Source organism: Triticum aestivum, chromosome 4A (assembly GCF_018294505.1).
Source record: "Triticum aestivum cultivar Chinese Spring chromosome 4A, IWGSC CS RefSeq v2.1, whole genome shotgun sequence".
NCBI lineage: Eukaryota > Viridiplantae > Streptophyta > Magnoliopsida > Poales > Poaceae > Triticum > Triticum aestivum.
Window position 1 is genome coordinate 350,007,743 of NC_057803.1, and position 7,631 is coordinate 350,015,373.

A 7,631-nucleotide genomic window follows, 5' to 3' on the forward strand; every position below is an offset into this window, starting at 1 on the left:
GAGCACCGGTGGTGGTGCACTAGAGGAGACGTGCTCATCATAAACTCAGCTACGTTGAGTGCCTATGCATGTGTTGTCTTGGAAATCATCTTTGGGAGATGGAGGACTAGAAACTGTAGAGGCCCTCTGTTTGGAAGGAGCACCTTTATCTGCTACCTTGCTAACTTCCTTCCGCTTTATTGATTTTGAATTGTCAAGTAAAACCAACAAGAAAAATCAATAAAATTCTCTCTTCCGAACTCATTCATGCATGATACTGACAATCACTACTTTGATGTAAGGCAAACACATGATACCAGGATGGAATATGTATGAAAAATAGGATGACATGTCATGTTCACCACTATTTGTGTAAAATAAGCAGAAACCATTCCAACAAATAAGAAGCAATGCAAGCTAGACACCACATGAAAGATGCAACCAATATGACTCTGCCAAGTTGAAAGCGTCCCATCATAAATGGAATTTCAACAAATTAGAAGCAGTGCATGCTATAAATCATATGAAAGATGCAACTAATATAGCGCCGCATATACTAAAGGTGTCTCATCATATTGATTGATGCGGGATACAAAAAAAACAATAGTTTTATGTAAGGACATGCTTAATAGACAAATCTACTATGTACTAAATACAGGAAGGCATGTCACATTAACAGGTATAATGTATAAGCTAAGCAGAATAGCACATGTAGTTTAACCAGATTGGAAGAATTACAATCTAGACACCATATGCAACATGCAACCACATATCACGCTGCCAAGTTAGAGCAAGCACCTGCGATGCTAGTGTAGGGGAAATGCGGTAATTAACTACAGAGCTACGTTCACTATCTTCATCTAGCCTTGCTATTTCTTGAGAATCATGTCGGGAGGCTAAAGCTGCATTCTTTAAATGATGAGTAGTCCACTTGCCTGACTGCCTCATCATAAGTGATTGATGAGGGATACACAAGAACATTAGTTTGATGTAAGAACATGGTTAATACATAGATGTACTAGTATGTACCAAAAACAAAAAGGCATGTTATAGTCAAAGGTATAATGTGTAAGCTAAGTAGATGCAATTTAACCTAATTGGAAGCAATACAAGCTAGGCATCTGGCTGGAGTGCTGAGCATGATCATCTAGGACCTGAGAGCCTGGTGGGAGGCGGGTTGCTTTGCCACGATCGCCGCTTTTTAGTTGGCTTCCAGGTGATGCCTGCCTTTGCTGGGCTTGTCACTGGGTCGGCCAGTGCCCTGACTAGCTATTTGTCTTGTGGTGCTCATGGGATGGTGGTTCATGTAAAAAATATCTTTCCTTATCTGACTTCGGCCTTTTGAATACAAGCTAGACACCATATGGATTATGCAACCACATATAACACCGTGAAGTTAAAGCAAGCACCTAGGATGGTGGTTCATTGCGAGCGAGGTCATCAACTCAAAAGCTTCGTTTACTGTCTCCATCTACTGACATTGCACCCTTTATAGCATTGTAACGTGCCATGCTTACCTGCGTAGAAAGCTGGAGCAACTTATCTCTTTCCTTTTCTGCTTCTCTCGAGGCAGACTCTAAAATACCCTTGCATAAAAACACAATAGTGAGAGTATGGGTGAAGTGTGTGCAGAACTAGTGCACTATAAAAGTAGCAGATAACAGGTGGCTGAAAAATAGATGACATGAGACATATGATAGCTCTACAACATTGCATGGAAAACAAATTAGATTCTACTCCGTATGATTTTGTAATATATGAGCACAAGAAATGCAGGTACTCCTCCAGCACACCACCACATGTGGTCCTATCAAGATAACAGTCGACTGAAAATAAATAGGTTAGTCTATTTTTTTAATGAACCGTCCAATCTATAAGGAACTGGCAGATGGCCTTCGTCTACCTCCCGCCAGTCACTGTTGACGATCTTTCTCGAACCGCCAGCGACCACCAGCCCAGACCCCTGCCTCCGCCGCCCCGCCCTCCCCTCGACCTCACACCACAGCCGTGCTTGGCAGCACCCCCGGGCCATGCCTTTAATGCCGGCCGACCTCCAGATCGGGCACCAGTAGCTCTAGGCCCCACACACTCCTAAGATAAACACTGAGGCGATGCTTCCCCGACGTAATAGGCAGACTAGGGCATGTTACGCCGGAAAATGCTTCCGTTAATTGGGAATCAACTGACACTAGTGCAGAACCGGGCTTTAGCGCCGGTTCATAAGGGCCTTTAGTGCCGGTTCTACAACCGACACTAATGAGTGGGGACTAAAGGACCCCCACTTTAGTACCGGTTCGACACGAACCGGCGCTAAAGTGCCACCACGTGGCACGAGCCAGGAGCCGGGTGCGGGTAGATCATTAGTTACCAACTGGTACTAAATGTTTGGGAGGGTTTTGGTTTTATTTTTTATTTTTCCATTAATTTTGTGTTTTCCATTTAATTCTTTTTTGTTTGCTGGTATTTTACGATACTAGTATTGTACATGTTATGCATATATATCTTTCCCTAATAATAAAGCACGGATTGACTCCGTGGGTTCACTGTCACAATACGCTTTCTCCCATGAATTTACGCTTTCAGTTCGCATTTAAAACATATACGTAAGGTGGTACTAAATTTCGTCCGTTCAATTTTGTTTTCACAGCTTCGTATTACATGGGCCAAAAAATTTGCTATGGGCCATGGGCCGCCGCCTACCGTGCTCCAGCCGAATGCGCACCGGCCACTAATTTACCCGGTTTCCTTATTTGTATTCAACCCATGGTCCTCCCGAACCGGTATACGGGCGAGAGAAAAGAAAATAAAAATAGCCCATCCAGCAGCACGACCTTCCTGCAATCCTGCAACGCGCCGCCGCCTCCTGCCCGCCCCGCCTCACGGCGCGCCGCCGGCCACCCCCTCCGCCGAGCGCCGCCACCGCCTACCCGCCTCCCATCTTGATCCCCGAGCGCCCGACCCGGCCATCGTTCGTCGCCAGCACCTACGGATCTGGCTGACCCTCGCCTTCCCCGTCTACTGCACCTCCCAGCGCCGCCACCCCACCCCTGCCATGCTCTGCCTCCTGGATCCACATCCCCACGACCAGAACGGGTCCTCCTCGAGGAGCCGCGCATCCTCTGCCTGCTCCAACGCTGCACACATCCTCTGCTTGGTTGACTCCCACCGCCTATGATCGTCCCTGCCGTCTGATCAGGGTAATGGATTTGAAGGTTGATATATCTTGAGTTGTCCCATTATCATACTTAATTCAGGATTCAACTCAGGAGAGTGTACAGAACATGCAGGTTTGTATTGTTTCCAGTGTATGTTGGTCATGCATCGGATGTCACTCGGTTTCTAGGAATTTCAAGATGGCATGTAAGCTTCTCCTATTTGACGTATTTTTACTTTCTCAAAATCTCTTTATTAATACCAATGGTGATTTTATTTCTGGATGATGACTTGCTGTCATATTGTTTTAGCAAAGAAACCAACGAACAAGGAGAGAAAACTTAAACAAGAGAGATGTATGAGGATGTCGGTGTCTCATCAAACATGTATTGTGTGAGGACACCCTTCGTCCGACCTAATCTTGACGATCATCCGCAGGTACACACATACATGTTCTTCCCTGCCGCCTCTTGGTTTAGTTCACATGTCTTGAATTACTTTGATCCTTTTGGTAACTTGGTTTGACCTTTGTGAGGAATCTAGAGCAGCACTTCAAAACTCCCAGGTTGTTTTCATCAGCAAGCTTATAGATGACCACATGGTGGAACTCAATAATACAACGCTGTACGATGCACCTGAGATTCCAATGGATACCTGTCGAAGCGATGTGGTCATCAGCATGTATGCTCTCAAGCTCCTGGTAGAGCATTTTCCCTTAAACGATGCTATTGTCACGTCATGCATATCATGGTTCTGTTGGTTGGTAATTTGACCTTCACAACACTTGCTGATATTATCCTTTCCAGGATGCAAAATGATTCTTCAATTTGGGGTGCCAACTATGCTAGCTTTATATTGCTGAATGTAGGAGCTTATTATTTTCTTGTTGTATTAGTTATTCAATGATATTGGGCAAGGAATCTGAATGAACTATTCTTTCTGATTCTTGGAGTTACATGTGTGATTGCTTAGACTCTTCTAATTCTGTCATAGTCTAGTTGGTTGCTTGGCTGAAATAGTTTCTTACGGGCCTCCTTCTAGATCTATTCCCACTTATATAGAATATATTTTCCACTGGTTTCGTCAAACAAAAAAGTCATAGACATTAAATATTTAAAGTTTTGTCTTGTTCATACTTTCTAAAGTCTGAAATTGTACTGAAATCAGCATAGAAATTCCGCAAGTAAGAATATTAAAGGTACCCGTGTCATTCATCCCTACTAGATGATAAATGCTACTGCTATTTCTTTTCTCAAAGATGCCTCATTTTCATTAAGAAGAAAGCTCAATAGACCAAAATTCCATATAATTTCTTCTTTCTTAAGGAAAACTAACTACAGGTACCAATCACCTGTTCATCCTATTTTTAGTTGACAATATACTGAATAATTTGACAGTGAACAAGCACAGAAAATGCTCTTAAGAAGCGATAGTTTTGAACCTGAATTTATAAAAGAAAATGAAGCAATTCGTGTTGAAAATATCTTAGGCAGCAAATCCACCAGGTTTGAGATGTTCACAGAAACATGTCAGTTTCAGGAAACTATAATTGAAAATTGTCTATCTGATCCATCAGTAAGCAAGCAGAGGCCATGTTATCAAGGAACAGAGTTCAAAAACCATCAATCTCAGGAACACTCTGACCATGTATTTGATTCTGTTGAATACCCAATATATGATAAGATGCTATTTTCATTTGCTAGGCAACCATGAAAAAGTTTCAGCCCAATTCATAATTTAAATTAGTCATGTGTATTATTTTATTCAGTTTCTAATTTTACTCCTGTGTGTTCTTTTATTTAGTTCTGTGAGGAAGAAGAAGGGATTACATAGATGTGTAATATATTGTTTGTTCTGCAACCATACCTACATGGGATTATAGTTTAGTTAGAAATCTGAGATTATTTTCCTTCAGAAATGAGCATTAGCCCTCAGAACAAAAATGAACCACACAACTATCCTCCTACTTAATTATTAGTCTGTATGTTCATTATTACAGTAAGTTCAAAAACTGCATTTGTGTATTTGTACCAAGCTTTCTTGCTCATCTCATTCTGTAAGTACCATTTTGTATGTCGGAAAGCAATGGTTTCTATATAGAGCTATAGTTCATCTATATGTTTCTCCGATATATTATTGATGTGTTTTCCTCACCTGCTATTTGAATGACATAATCCTTTAGATCTTCCCCAAGTTTGGTGTTAAAGCTAACAAGACTCCTCCTTCCTATAAATACAACTTTGAACGAAGGAAAGCAAGACAGGGCCGCCTTTATATCTTGGATCACTCCATAGCAGGGACCAAGAGTGGGCACATCCGAGTTTAGATATTCAGTCACTGTTTTGCAATCCATCTCAAGCTCCACGGGTCCTCTGTAAACTTTTGCAAGAGCATGTAGCCGAAACAGGGTTGCCTGGGCCTTCAGCTTCCTCCACACTATTGGAAACTGGTAACTGATAGTATGTCGACAGATAAACTTAGCCTCTGTAATCCCTGGCTACAGCCCCCGGCCATCCCAGCCACTGATCTGCTAAAAACATGCGTCGGTGTTCAACTACGCCGAGCCCTGTTCGGGCGGAGTCCACTGTATGGGTGGCAGTGAAAGAGGTATTTATGTGATAAAGGACGGGGTCAGTTGTTCCTTTCCCTTCTATGAACTCATCTTTTGCATCGCATCACCCATCTCTTCCTCGTACTTCTGCCGGAAGCTGACAGAGTGCAGAACATATTCTTTTCCTTCACAGACTACTACAACGCACAGGCATCTTCACAAAGAGAACATAGGGATTTTAAGTTTTGTATAGCCTGCACTGGAGGCTATAGAGTTATGTTTTTGTACATTTTGCGAATCGTTTTGTTCCAGATTCTCTTAGTGTATATAGTCTAACTATAGAAGATTATTTACTATCTGCAAATTTGCTTTTTTTCCATTGCTGATCATGTCCTCTCTGTGCACTTGCATCCTTCTGTTAACAGTTTAGTGATCTAATGATTATTCAGAAGGGACGCTAGATGTTCCTAGATGCATAGATTTTCTTATATAGTTTTTCATTACACTGAGATTTTTTAGGGATAACAATGGTATTTAAGATAGTTTTATTTGTCGAATTCTCACACTGAAATCCAAACAAACCATACCTTCAAAGGCCAGCATAATGGCACTTAAAATAAATGCTAATCTGCACTCACGCTGCAATCTGGTGGCCATTCTTCTGGTGATTTGGTCAAAGCTACAACCAAGCAAAGATATTTTACATGTTATAAGAACTAAGTTATGGATTTTGTGTTCCCAGGTCTATAATATGTGTGCTCTGTCGGTTCCCTGCAAGCTCTTTCAGCCATGACCTCAAGTTCTGCAGCTAGGCTGTGAATGTGTTGGTCCTTCTCACCGTCCACCGATGATGGTGCCCAAGATAAGTGATGGAAGGAGAAAAGGATGTTGCTGTCGCGCGGTCGTCGGAACGACTTGCCGTGGACGTGGCCATGCACTGGATGCCATCGACGACTAGCTTCCGCAAAATATGAATGGATGGGATTCTGCTACAAACATTGGGGAGCATGTACTGTTGCGGTGCTGTGACATATACACTCCATGGAAGAAACCCCTGTTTGATTTACAGGTGATGCTGATTCATTTGGAATCTACTTTTGACAGATCAATCTGGTTTGTTGGCTTCTGTGTGGCTTCATGTGACGCTCCAGTGCACTAGGGAGAGGTACAGGTCCCCAGAACTACATGTATGTACCGAATTGTTTCATCTGTCGAGTTTGACATTCAATATTGACTCCTTGATCCTGTTTCTTAGGGTTCATGATTGCCAATTGGTCGTGGGCAATGAACTAAAATGTCTATTAAATGTTCATGGATATCTTAAAAGGAGAACAGTTCAGACTTTAGATGTACATTATATTTGATGCATTAGTCTAATCTGTACTTCAAATTACAGTGTATGATTTGTTTGGACACTACATATATATTTGATGGAGCCGTCTAAGTTAGACTATTGGACATGAAATTACAGTGTACATTCTCCATCCAACTTACTAATTCAATTTTTCTTATTTTTATAAACTCTTTAATAATAATTAAACAACATAATAATCTAGAAAATATTTTCCAAAGGATGTTTTTTACATCTTCCTATATCATTTTGATGTGAGATGGGTTGTAAATACAGATCTATAAATAATTTTATCATAGTTGTTTTTTAACATCCGATAGCCATCGTTTGGGGAAAAGCGGCATGTTGAAATTGAGTGGAGAGGGTCCTTGAGCCATGCTTATTAGGGTAAGGGTGTGCGCTATTATTTTCGGGAAAGATACCAGTGATGTCTGCTTATGTGATGATTATGTCATGGATGATATACCCATGTCTGTCGTCGCGAATATGCCCGTCAGGTCGTAGTGTTCTATTTTTCCCGTTTTTTCCCATTGCAACGCACGGGCATTTGTGCTAGTACACACACACACACACACACACACACATATATATATATAT

The 7,631-nt window shown here is 41.7% G+C and overlaps 1 long non-coding RNA gene across 6 annotated transcripts; it reads left to right on the forward strand.

The window, feature by feature from the left end:
- Window positions 1–2,782: 2,782 nt before the first annotated feature.
- LOC123086086 (uncharacterized) lies at window positions 2,783–7,143 on the forward strand. Of its 6 annotated transcripts, none has more exons than XR_006440391.1 (4): window positions 2,783–3,176; window positions 3,258–3,339; window positions 3,444–3,570; window positions 3,676–7,143. It is a non-coding gene; the product is annotated as an uncharacterized lncRNA (long non-coding RNA). The 6 variants fall into 6 exon arrangements; XR_006440392.1 differs by having other exon boundaries at window positions 2,786–3,176; window positions 3,444–5,739; window positions 6,426–7,143; XR_006440390.1 differs by having other exon boundaries at window positions 2,787–3,176; window positions 3,444–6,848; window positions 6,939–7,143.
- The last annotated feature ends 488 nt before the right edge of the window (window positions 7,144–7,631 follow it).